Source organism: Cibotium barometz, chromosome 22 (genome assembly GCF_041138505.1).
Source record: "Cibotium barometz isolate CiBa-2024 chromosome 22, ASM4113850v1, whole genome shotgun sequence".
In the NCBI taxonomy this organism is placed as follows: domain Eukaryota; kingdom Viridiplantae; phylum Streptophyta; class Polypodiopsida; order Cyatheales; family Cibotiaceae; genus Cibotium; species Cibotium barometz.
In genome coordinates, this window is record NC_141067.1 from 19374513 (window position 1) to 19387919 (window position 13407).

Sequence of the window (13407 nt, forward strand, 5' to 3'; positions counted from 1 at the left end):
GATGTAAAAAAGCCTACCTAACCATGACCTGGAGACTCGCATCCTGCTACATTAATATTTATATGGATATACTTTCTTCACATGACATTAGTGTTCTTAAAAATTGTTATCGTCGTATATTCAATCAAATTATCATACTTGTATTTATTAAATGCCACTGACGTAGTATTTAATTAGTACAACTTTAGCACGACCCCCTACCCCCAAACAAAACCCCCTTCTTTCCCTCTCTTTCTTCACACATGACATTATTGTTCTTAAAATTATTGTCGTCGTAAATTTAGTCAAATTATCAGTCGTATTACTTTAATGCCACTGACGTGGTATTTAATTAATACAACCTTATTACATGACCCCCGACCCCGAAAATCCCCTCCCCCCTTTTTCCCTCTCTCCCCTCTACTATAATTGTGAGACCTTAAATAGAAAAGACATGGGTGAATGCATAGCAATAGAAAGGACAAGGAGGGCCATCATTTCTGACTTTTTCCAACATTAATCACTACATACTGAAATAAAACCTTTGAAAAATCCTCTTATTCTTGAAAAACTCAAGGAATACATTTAATGGAAATGCAAAACAACATTTTGGTGCCCTATTTGTTCTTAAAAATTTTCAGCCTTTATTATTGTAGTCATGAAGTTTCTTTTCATGCCACCGTTACATGATAGATACCATAGTTCGACTTTAACAGAATTTGATTTGCTTCATGGTTTTACCACCACATTACAATTACAAGACTAATATGATCATTTACAAACTCCTACAACTGCATACAAAGCGCACTCGGGTGCAACCTCAATATCTTCCACTGAGGATGTAAATACAGCTACACCAGAGGCCATAAAAGCCCCAAGACGTGTTCATTTAGTGAGAGGACACTAGTCCCAGTGCATGCATGCAATCCGAATGCAATGTATCAGAGCTTTATAAAAGCATCTCAGCACTAGCCATGAATTTAAGCAATTAGCTATTTTACAATAAACGAGCAAGATTAATTGATGCTAAACAAAAGGAGGCGCTGAGAAGTAATCCATCCAGTCTAAGATGAAGTCTCCAGAGTAATTGGGCTAATAAACTGCTGTGACTAGCTTGAGATGCCACTTGTTATCAATCAGTAGTGCGGAACACCCATACATATTGCTGTTAACCTTAACATTCCCTTAGCAGAACTCATATCATTTGCATCAGGAGCACCCAGCGGTTTCTACACAGGTGTATAACTTTGATACAAGATTAAGGTCAACAATCACATTTAGCCTGTCCACAATTTACCCAAATTCACAACAGCTCTGTGGAGGGCAACTTACAACCTTGCAAAGCATAAAATAGTTTACACAGTTACAATGTAGGCCAGTTCACATCCTTTACCAAACTCACAAGATGTGCACAGAATACAAAAGTTGATTTGCAAATCACTTCATTGTTCTTGCAAATAAAAGTGAAGTGCACAATGAAACCTAACCACCCACCCATTCACGCATGTGCACAAGCAGTAAAGGGAAGAATCAGGCGGTCAACACAAATTACAATGGAAAACTCGTGCCGGATTCCTTATTTAAAGATGATCATAATCTTGTCAATTCTTTAAACAATGTAATCACTGCTGAAACCACAGAGGGAGCTTTACACACCATGTAATTTTGAGTTCTCATTTGATGCTTCTTTGTAATGCATGACCTTGACAATGAAATGTGCTATGGCATAGCTAGCAAACTTACCAAAAAGCATGCTGCACTTTCAACCAATACTAATATATTTCTACTGAGATCCGTGCAAAAAAATAACGCCTTATGCATGGAAAATTGTTATTTACAAAACAATGCCGATGCAATTTCAGTGATTGGATATCCTTCATGTGGAGTAACAGTGTATTAACAAAAGAACACCGCTCCTGAATTTAGGGACAAAAATTCCTAAGCTGATGACACAAAAACTGCCCGTTGCCTCTCCTCACAAAGAATTTACAAACTGATGCCACAAACTTCCCATTGAAAATTCCTAAGAATTCCACAACATAGTATAGTACAATACCCCATTGATACGGGTCCATCCTAAGAGCTATACTTGCAACAGTCCCTCTGGTACTGGAAATCCAGCTCCGTCCACAATAATTGGGGAAAAAGCCTGCACAGAGGAAGTTAAAAAAAATTTAACATACCTCTCACTCAGCCCATGCTTTTGTTCCTACCAGTACAGAATCACACTTTCAAATTGATTGAGAACATTTGAACTAGCTTAGTTGGGCAGAACACATGGAAGAATTCACCTGCCAAGTGTGACGGTCGGGTAATGTGTTTTCTTCAGAGGGTTCTACTTTAGTGGGGACAAGCCACACCACCTCAGGCAGTGTATGCCAAAGGCACACTTGAAGAAAGAATCCATATGGCACCCCAACCTCTACCATACGTTTGCTACATGTACAGTTGTCAAAGCTTGGGGTGACGAGTCCCAAACAGTCCTTTCCAACCCCGTTGAAAGGTTTGCACCCCAGCTTGCTAGCCAATCATTTCTATTACAAATCCTATCTTCTCTAGGAGTTATGCAGCCTCTAAACCCTAATTACAACAACTAACAAAGATTAAGCATAAACAAGGGTAAACCAAAATTACATCAGAGGGCTATCTCCTTCCATCCACCCAACCATAGTATGGGCCCTTCTCAATTACATGACTCCCTCTTGAAGCCCCACTTGGTATTTCCTTCAATTACAGTCCCCCTTGCCCAGCACTTGCCATGGGGCCATAAATTCTCTAAGGCTAAACCCCCTTTTTGTGCCTTTCATAATTAAATGTTCAATTGATGCCTTGGGGCATTCTATTTAAGCGTCCCATCTTCACGCACTGTGCCGAAATGCGGAGGGTGCTGATCGTGATAGTCACCCCGCGGGGTATGCGCGTGCGTGAGAGGAGACTACCAACTATTACTACGCCATCATTACCCTCTTTGATTGCCAGAGAAGAAGCCAATTCATTTTACATTTTCTGGCAATTGTAGATCGTATGCGCTACGCACTGTGGGTTCTAATCCCAGCTTTTTCGTATCCTTGTGCCTCCACATCAAACACTAAAGATACTCCAATAAAAATGGCAGGTCAAAGGAGTCCTCTTGCACGAGTCCAAAAACTAAAAAACCACCACTGAAGCCAAAGATTCTCCACCTAGTGCAAACGGCAATTGTCAAGAATGTTCTTCAGAGGCTTGGTTGGAAACTTCCTGTAACTATTTGGCCATCCTAGCTCTATTTCACATGATGAAACCCATGCTCGGACACCAGACAAGTGGAAGAAGACATGGGGACAGGGTCCATAAGATTTGATTAAGAAAAAGCACCATTCTTGGTCAAAAAGCAAGAAAAAGTAAAAAGTCAAACAAGGTTGACCACAAGCCAAGGGCACCAATTGAAAGAGGAGACTAAGCCGGACCAAAAAGCTAAAAGTTGCTTTCTCAAAAAGCAAGGCCCTGAAGTTGTAAAAGCACAAATCAAGAACTTTGGTTATTATTATTAATAATATTTAATAAAAAGACAAAAGCAAAGCAAAAGCATTACTTTTTGGCAAAAAGCAAGGCTTCCCCAAGTATAAAAGAAGCATGAGCCTCTCTTGAGCATCAAGTTGAAGAAGAACCTCTTCATCGCGTTGCCATCTTCATTCAAGCATGGAGATTATCTTCTTCATCATCATCTATGAACCAAATCATGGAGTTTTTCATCGCTACCCGCTAATTTCAGAGCGCCTCTAGCAACTGCAGTGCCACGTCACCATCTTTCCATGCAACTGCACGGAACCGTACAGTTGTACGGATAGAATTTCAAAAACCCTAAAAACTGCTTTTTGGAGGTTTTTATCGCCTGAAAATCCTTAAAACAAGTTTTGGAGGTTTTTATCGCCCGAAAATCCTTAAAACAAGTTTTATATCAGTTTTCTTGCTAGAAAGAGCTTCTCTAGGGTTTTCATCATCGACAAGGTTATAGGAATTGTGGAGATTATTCATGGGATGAGCGAGTGGATTTAGAGCTTGGACATGAAACTTGGGCATAGAGCTTGGACATGGAAGCTTGAACTTGAGCATAGACATGAAGAACTTGGACATAGAGCTTGGGCATGAAGCTTAGACATGAACATGGAACACAGACCTTAGACATGGACCTTGGATTTGGACTTGGACTTGGATCTAGACTTGGACTTGGACTTGGACTTGGATTTGGATTCATTGGAATATTAGATTTGGCACTAGCTCGGTGAGAGATACTTGTGGATCATCCCCCTGGTGTGCTCGGCATCAGAGATCTCATGTCTCGACATCGACATCAACTTGGATATCCTGCATCGGCATATCTGTTTGTTTTGTATTCATTGATTGTATTGATCTTGGTCAACATGCCCGTGGATTGTTCCTGAAAAAATTCCTGAAAGGGGATGGGACCTGTTCCCCGCTCAGTGTGGTGTATTGTGCAAGATCCCTATTCCCTTCTCTCTCTCCCCTCTCTCTCTCTATATCTTTATCTCTTGGACACATGGTCGAGTCTGTCTCACTGCAAGCCCCGTTGGGCTTACAGTAGTATCAGAGCAGGATTTCTCTTGAAGAAACTTTCTTGACAGAGCCATGTCGAGAGAGCAGAGGGAGACCATGGGCCTCATGAAGGGAATAACTATCAGGCCGATCCACGACTTCGGGATAAGAACCAAGGTCGTTGATCCATTACTCATGAGACCGCAGCCATGTCTTCAAAAGAGTACCAGGACTTTCAGCAGTTCAGACAATTTCTCAAAGACGAAGAATTCTTGCGTGGAGAACCAAGAGGGAATGGGACCAAAGTAGGACTCAAATGTTTGAAGATTTCATGAAGCATTAAGCCACCGAAGCCGAAGGAGTTGAAGCTACTAAATCCTATCTTCGGGCCAAAGAAGTCACCATTGTAGGAAGATCTAGAGCTACCCACTCTATTAATCATGGAGGAGATGAGGAAGCTACTTTTTTTTTTTGCTTGGATACCATGCTCGTTGAAGCCTTCGCCCCCCCCCCCCCCCCCCCCCCCCCCCCCCTTGCTCGAGCCGCCCCTACTCGCACCCATCCTCCCCGCCCTCGTGACTGCCTCTCCTTGCTTGCTTGCACCCCCCTCCGCGTCCCTGTGCTTCTCGCGCCCCACACCCTCCCTTTCGTGCCCGTCACCCCTGCCCGCCTACCCCGTCTCCTTCGCGCCCCCCGCCCCCCCCTTCCTCCGCATCCCGTCCCCCCTACCTGTCCCCCGCCCTCCCCCCCCTTTTCGTGCTTTCCCTGCCCCCCCCCCTTTGTCCCCGCTGCCTCCTTTTTTTTCTTTTCTTTTCTCCGCCTCTGCCTTCCGCCCCTCCCCCTCTGTCTTCCGCCCTTCCCCCTCTTCCCCTCCCCGCTCCACCTTTTTTGTGCAGCTCAGTTCTTGCATGACCCTCCGTTTTTCGCTTCGCCCTCGACTCAGCTTAAACTCTGATGGAGGCTCCTCCCGCCCCACCTCAGAGGGACTCTTCCGCAACCCCCTCGCCTGCCCCTAAGGATACCCCCATCAGGCTTTCTCTTTTGCCAGAAGAGGAAGCGAGCCTCGCCGCAGAGGTGGAACGCCTCCAGCCACATTCCACCATCTGCCGTATAGTTGGCACTCGCCCCAGCAGAGGGGAGATCCGGGATCTTCTCCAGGCCCGCCTTCTTGCAAATGTGGGCAAGATCCTGGACGTTCAGTTACTGGGTCGCGGACACTACCAGATTGAGTTCGAGACAACCCAGAGCGTGGCCCAGGTCCTAGCCAATGAATCTCCTTGACATCAGGGGCGCTCGGGCCTTCTTCAGACCTTGGTAGCATGAGCAGCGGCCGAGCAAGGAGAGCGCCTATTCCATGCCACAGTTTGCTTCCTGGACTCCGCCCGCGAGTACCTTCCGCTCCTTTCTAGGATAGGATCATTGGTGGCTCGGTGCTTGAGACTGGCCCCACAGCAGCTTCAGTGGTGGCTAGAGCAGCTGACCTGCCTTCGGTCGTCAGAGTTTTGGTTCCTGACATCTCCTCCCTTCCAAAGGTCATTCAGTTACCTAGGATAGGGGAGGGATGGATCGATCAGAGAGTGAGTTTTCGGGGCTCCCGAACCAGTGTTTTATATGCAGGCAGATCGGCCACCTGGCCAAGGCCTGCCCTCGCAGGAGACCCCGACCTTCACCGCAGCAGCAGACCCCCGATGGCCCGCCCACAGATGCGGCTCAGCAGCAGGCAGCCTCTAGGACACCTGCTCAGCCCACAGAGACCTCGGATTGGCAGCCTGAACAGGGGCGCCGTAGAGGGAGACAGCCACAGCAGCATGCCCAGAGACCGACGCAGCAACAGTCACAGCCTCAACATCACTGGGTTCCAGTGAGGAATAGCTTTGCTCCCCTCCAGGAGGAGACCCCAGCGCAGACTGAGGATCAGGAGATGCCAACACCCCCCCCTCCCGTCTCGCTTCCACCTTCGCCTCCTCCCGTTCCCACTCCCGCTTTTTCAGCGGCTCCTTCCCCACCCCCTTCTCCCCCCCTCCTCCTCCCCCTCCCCTCGCCTCAGCTCCCCGGGAGGCACTGGCAGTACCCTGGCGCTCACCTGCAATCGGCGGACACTGAGCACCGACCTTGCTCGAGCACCGCAGAGGAGATCTACCATGCCGATTCGTGCTTCACGGATATCCTCTATCCGCAGTTGGCTGAGTAGTCTCGACACTAGACAACGCTCGGAGGCCTTCAACTACTCCTTCACACGCCTTTTTGGAGCGGAGGGCCCCCATGAGCCAACACCCATCAGAGTTCATGTGGTGATACCTCCGGCCCGAGGGAGGAGGCACTTGATTCAACGGTGGCCTTCTCCTTCCCTCTCTGCGGCACTAGCGACCGGGAGTGGACTCTGGATCTCGCTCTTAGTATTTTGAAGACTCACGCAGTTGAGTTTTCTCACCATGTGAGCGATCTGGAGATGACAGACGTGATTAGCCGACTCTGGGAGTTGGCACATTTCTTTGATACCGGGAGTGCGGATGCCTCCGGGATTCGACAATTGGTGGTTCGCATAGTGGCAGACCTAGCACGAGACCCTGGCTATGTATGCATACATGAGGTTCTCTCTCTGAGTGGGAGGCAGTCGCCATGGACAGCCACTGGCGCCTGGTCCGAGACTCTTGCAGCACACCGGGTGGGCAGATTCGTAGCTGCTTGGATAGGGACTACTCTCCATCCAAGCCGCTTGCGAAGGCCCGCCGTATGGCTGAGACAGCCTCCACCTCAGCAGGTCATCCATGAGGATCATCTCATGGAATGTACAGGGTCTTGGCAGCGCACACTATGTACGTTATCGTGGTTGCTTGAGGCAGGAGCTTCAGAGATGCCTGGTTGGGGGCAGTATTGATATTTTGATGATGCAGGAGCACCATTTGAGTGAGCAGGATTCGGAGATATGGTTCGGTGATGCTTGGTAGATGGGACACATTTTGGTCTGCAGGTTTTGACCACTTGGGTGGGCAGGGAGGAGTATAAGGACATCGATCAAAGAAAAGGCATTGAGATATTACTAGCTGAGCAGATGACACCACAGATATGGAGAAAGACTAGATGCACAAGCTCACCAGATAGGGCTAATACCTTCAAACATATGGAAGTACTTCATGTACTTGGAACACACAGATATACTTGGAAGATATGGACATGGTTGGAACACTTGCAGCCCGCAGTTGAGGACAACTGCGATGTAAGAGGGAGGGAATGTAACTATTTGGCCATCGTAGCTCTATTTCACATGATGAAACCCATGCCCAGACAGGTGGAAGTCACATCGGCATATCTGTTTGTTTTGTATTCATTGATTGTATTGATCATGGCGAGCGTGCCCGTGGATTGTTCCTGAAAAAATTCCTGAAAGGGGACGGGGCCTGTTCCCTGCTCAGTGTGGTATATTGTGCAAGATCCCTATTCCCTTCTCTCTCTCCCCTCTCTCTCTATATCTTTATCTCTTGGACACATGGTTGAGTTTGTCACTGCACGACCCGCTCGGCTTACACTTCCTCTATCCATACCTATGGCATGATGTAGTGAAGCACCCTAGGTGTGTGCTGAGAAATGAAAAAAGCTGAGACATGCACACATGCATCTCCTTCACACTCATTCTCTAGTTCTGGTGGTTGTCATTCTTCACCTGCAAAAAAGGTCGGCAGGAGAGACATCCTTCCTGTCTCACCGACGGTCTCATGGTTGCCACATTGGCGGCAACAGGTGGTTCTGATGTTTTCAGCTCCATTTGGTGCATGTGGCATTGATAGGTGCCACCCTCTTGGGGTGGGGAGACCACCTTAGGCACCACTCCGTTACTTCTGGGATGATTGCTGCAAGGCTATCATGAAGGAATTTGTTCTTGTGGACTACTACTGTGAGCTTAAGCTAGAGTGGGAGCGTTTTTTTAAAATAAACAGGGAAAATTGAGATTTGACTATCTTGTCCGGTTCAGAAGCTTCTACTCATGCTTTCGAGGATAGTTCGATTGTCAGAGCAAGTTGAGCGTTGTGTGGATGGTTTTTAACAGTCCCATCCTTGCACAGAGATGTGCATGTAGTCCGTCCCCATGATCTCTCAGATACGGTTTGTATGGCTACTGCCCTCTAGATGTGTTAGAGTTCCCAGTGTAGGAATTAGCAGAAAGTCGAGTCACATAAGGGCAAGGAGATTCCTAACGATGGAACTGTTAAGGCCATACAAGATAACAACGGTTCTAGTGGGGGAGTGTGAGACACGACTCTCTTAGCAAGAGTTCCAAGCCAAGTGTTTGGTGGGTCAATGTTTCAAGTGTGACTGCAGTGAGAACATCACGAAGGATTGTCCAAGGACCTTGGAGGAGCAATCCGAGGAGGAGCCTTCTTTACATCAGGAGTGAACCTCGTCCGGTACATCCCTACTTGCATCCAAAGGAGGAAAACACCCTCCTTCGACACCACTTCGCCCACAAAATCCTCGTGGCCTTACTGAGAAGCACGAGCCTAGATAGACATCGAATATGCATCGACAAAAAGCTAGGGAGCCATATCCATCTAATCACAAGTGGTTGTCAAGGCCTCAATTCATGCATCCACACGTAGCAATTTGCTCCTCCATACGAGAAAGTGCTTTCATAACTCCCTCTCTATCTTTTTCGGACACTCTTAGCTCGCTGAAGCTCTCCCCCCCCCCCCCCCCTGCCGCTTGAGCCTGCTGCCGTCCCTCGCCTTCGCCCCCCCGCCTGCCTGCCTTCGCCCGCGTCCTCGGCCTCTCCTTCGTCCCCGCCTGCTCGCATCCCGCCCTTGCCCGCCTGCCCCCTCTTCCTTTCGCGCGCCCCGCCCCCCTTTCGCGCCCTTCTCCCCCCTTTTTTTTCGCCCCCCCCTCTCGCACCCTTCCCGCCCCCTATCGCGCCCTTCCCGCTGCCCGCTCCCACTCCCTCCCCGCTTCCCCTCGCCTCCCCCCCCCCCCCCCCCCCCCCTTTTCTCTCCTCTATCATCCGCCCCTCCCCCCCCTCGCTTTCGGTCTTTCCCTCCCCGCTCCGCGCTTCCCCTCGTTTTCATGCAGCTTGGTTCTTGCAGGACCCTCCGTCTCCGCTTCGCCCTCGACTCAGCTTCAATGGAGGCTCCTCCCGCCTCACCTCAGAGAGACTCTTCCGCAGCCCCCTCGCCCGCCCCTGAGGATACCCCCATCAGGCTTTCTCTTTCGCCAGAAGAGGAAGCGAGCCTCGCCGCAGAGGTGGAACGCCTCCAGGTACATTCCACCATCTACTACATAGTTGGCACCCGCCCCAGCAGAGGGGAGATCCAGGATCTTCTCCAGGCCTGCCTTCTTGCAGATCTGGGCAAGATCATGGACGTTCAGTTACTGGGCCGCGGACACTACCAGATTGAGTTCGAGACAGCCCAGAGCGTGGCCCAGGTCCTAGCCATGAGTCCCCTTGACATCAGGGGCGCTCGGGCCTTCTTCAAACATTGGCAGCATGGTTTCGACCCAGCAACGGCCGAGCAGGGAGAGCGCCTATTCCATGTCACAGTTTGCTTTCCTGGACGTCGCCGCGGTACCTTCCGCTCCTTTCCAGGATAGGATCATTGGTGGGCTCGGTGCTTAAGACTGGCCCCACAGCAGCTTCAGTGGTGGCTAGAGCAGCTGGCCTTTCTTCGGTCAGAGTTTTGGTTCCTGACATCTCCTCCCTTCCGAAGGTCATTCAGTTACCTGGGGGATGGATCGATCAGAGAGTGGAGTTTTCGGGGCTCCCGAAGCAGTGTTGTATATGCAGGCAGGTCGGCCACCCCAAGCTGCCCTCGCAGGAGACCCCGACCTTCACCGCAGCAGCAGACCTCCGATGGCCCGTCCACAGATGCGACTCGGAAGGCAGCCTCCGGGACACCTGTTCAGCCCACAGAGACCTCTGATTAGCAGCCTGGACAAGGGCACCGTAGAGGGAGACAACCACAGCAGCATGCCCAGAGACCGACGCAGTAGACACAGCCTTAGCATTATTGGATTCCAGTGAGGAACAACTTTGCTCCCCTCCAGGAGGAGACCCCAACGCCCCCCCCCCCCCTTCACCTCCACCCCCCCCCCTCCCGCCTCGCTTCCACCCTTGCCTCCTCCCGTTCCCGCTCCCACATTTTCAGCGTCTCCTTCCCCACCCCCTTCTCCCCCCCCCCCTCCACTCGTCTCAGCTCCCCGGGAGGCACTGGCAGTGCCCTGGCGCTCACCTGCAGTCCAGCGGGCACTGAGCACCGACCTTGCTCGTGTACCGCAGAGCAGACCTACCATGCCGATTCGTGCTTCACGGATATCCTCTATCCGCAGTCGGCTGAGTAGTCTCGACACTAGATAGCGCTCGGAGGCTTTCGACTACTCCTTTACATGCCTATTTGGAGCGGAGGGCTTCCATGAGCCAGCACCTATCAGAGTTCATGTGGTGATACTTCCGGCCCGAGGGAAGGAGGCACTTGATTCAGCGGTGGCCTTCTCCTTCCCTCTTTGCGGCACTCGCGACAAGGAGTGGACTCTGGATCTTGCTCTTAGTATTTTGCAGACACAGGCAGTTGAGTTTTCTCACCATGTGAGCGACTTGGAGATTACAGACATGGTAGGCCAACTCTGGGAGTTGGCACATTTCTTTGATACCGGGAGTGCAGATGCCTCCGGGAATCGACACTTGGTGGTTCGCATAATGGCAAACCTAGTGCGAGACCCTGGCTATGTATGCATACATGAGGATTCTTTCTCCGAGCGGGAGGCAGTCGCTATGGGACACAGCCACTGGCGCCTGGTCCGAGACTCTTGTGGTGGGCAGATTCATAGTCGCTCGGATGGGGATTCCTGTCCATCCAAGCCACTTGCGAAGGCCCGCCGTATGACTGAGACAACCTCCGCCTCAGCAGGTCATCCATGAGGATCATCTCATGGAATGTACAGGGCCTTGGCGGTGCACACTATGTACGTTATTGTGGTTGCTTGAGGCAGGAGCTTCAGAGATGATTGGTTGGGGGCAGTATTGATATTCTAATGATACAGGAGCACCATTTGAGTGAGAGCAGGATTCGGAGATATGGTTCGGTGATGCTTGGTAGATGGGACACTTTTTGGTCAGTAGGTTTTGGCCCCATGGGTGGGCAGGGAGGAGTATGTATGGTCATTGCGGATGCATGGCGGCAAGCCATTGTGGATCGCGGGGTCACTGTTCCTGGTAGAGCGCAGTATGTTATTATGAGGATGCACGATGAGCACATTGGTGTGCTCAATGTCTATGCGCCCAATCATGCTAGTGCCAGAGCAGAGTTTTGGACCCTTGTTACAGATGCATTGCCCGAGGCCGCACATTGGTGTGTTGGGGGAGACTTCAACATGCTTGAGGACAGGGTGGGAGGCAGTCATGTTACAGTGCACGGCACGGAGCTTGCAGCTTGGGAGCGATTTTGTATGACACTGCGGATCACTGATGCATGGCAGCATGAGGCTTTCTCCCGTTCTTAGGACAGTCTTAGTTTTTCTCGGTCGGATCGCCGGCACGGAGGGACTAATCTATCACGGATTGATCGCTTCTATGTGGGCGACAGGTTCGGGGAGCGTGGTGGCTCCGTTGGCATTCTCGCTGGCACCTCTTTCTCAGACCATGCACCAGTTATATTGACTCTTGAGGAGAGGACACGGGAGACCAGCTTGCAGTTGAGGATCCCAGAGAGGATACTTACAGACCCCAGTCTTTTTGAGGACATTGAGAGGATATGGCAGGATAGCCAGAGCTCTGACCTGGATGTAGCAGGCCAGTGTGCCCAGGGGCTCATCGAGCTCAGCTCTTTTTTGCACGCTACAACCTTGACACGGCTGGGAGAGACACGAGAGCGGCAGCGTCGCTTGAGACGTAGCCTTGCTTCGCTCCAGCCCCTTCAGGAGCAGCAGCCTACATGTGAGTGGGTGGCGTCCCAGCTGAGCCAGGCACGCCAGGAGGTTAGAGAGGCAGAGGAGCAGAGACACGAGTTTTACTATCATCGCCAGGCCTCTCAGTGGACTCAGCTTGGTGATAGAGTGACTGGGGGGTTTTTTGAGATCACCGGACCCTGCCATGCTCGAGCAACAGTACGCCAGCTCAGGAGGCACGACGGATCGTTAGCCACTGAGCCCGAGGAGATTAGAGCTATTGCCACTGAGTTCTACAGAGACCTGCTTTCAGCGGAGCTAGCCACGGAGGCACGTGATGCTCGCAGACAGACTGTGTGGGCCCATGTGTAGAGGAGGGTCACAGATCGTATGCGCAGAGCTTTGGGTAAGCCCCTTTCAGAGGAAGAGCCTGGTGAGGTTTTGAGGGCCCTCCCGCGTCATAGTTGCCCTGGGAAGGATGGATTGACGCCTGCCTTTATTATGCGCTATTGGGACCCGCAGGGGTTTTCAGCATGTTTTGGACACTGGGGTGATGCCACATAGTTTTTCAGAGGGCTTGATCTTTCTTATCCCCAAGGGGGAGGGAGTGTCAGATGATATTCGGCAGTGGAGGCCTATTACGATCCTCAATACTGTCTACAAGGTCCTAGCCAAGGCCTTGAGTTTGAGGATCCAACCCTTCCTTGGGGATTTGATTTGGCGCAGCGGCCCTTTCTATACTCTACACGCAGGTACCCCCCGCTAGCACTACAGGCCACCTGTTTGGATTTTCCCCCCTCCTATTGTATGATATAGCCTCTCAGTTATTTGTATTTTTTGCACCTAGGGAGAGTCTCCCGGATCTCTGCTCTGGGTTTGTAGCCCATTGGGCTTTTTTCTTTTTATAACTAATGAAAGGATCTTTTCATGAAAAAAAAAAAAAAACTCCCTCTCTATCCATGATGAGGAGCGAGGCCCATGACTAGAGAAGCATGGCAAGAGATGCAACCATTCTCACTCAGGAAGGGG

General features: G+C 50.5%; 1 protein-coding gene across 4 annotated transcripts in view; it reads right to left on the minus strand.

Moving 5' to 3' along the window:
* Positions 1–673: 673 nt before the first annotated feature.
* Positions 674–13407, minus strand: part of LOC147626346 (exocyst complex component EXO84B-like) — a 60268-nt gene continuing 47534 nt past the window's right edge. For 2 of the 4 annotated variants that reach the window (XM_086816497.1, XM_086816493.1), the window contains exon 8: positions 1779–2128. The gene's annotated coding sequence lies outside the window, so the exon portion shown is untranslated. Of the gene's footprint in view, positions 1315–1778; positions 2129–13407 lie in introns of those variants that run through there. The other 2 variants (XM_086816495.1, XM_086816494.1) reach the window with 2 other exon arrangements.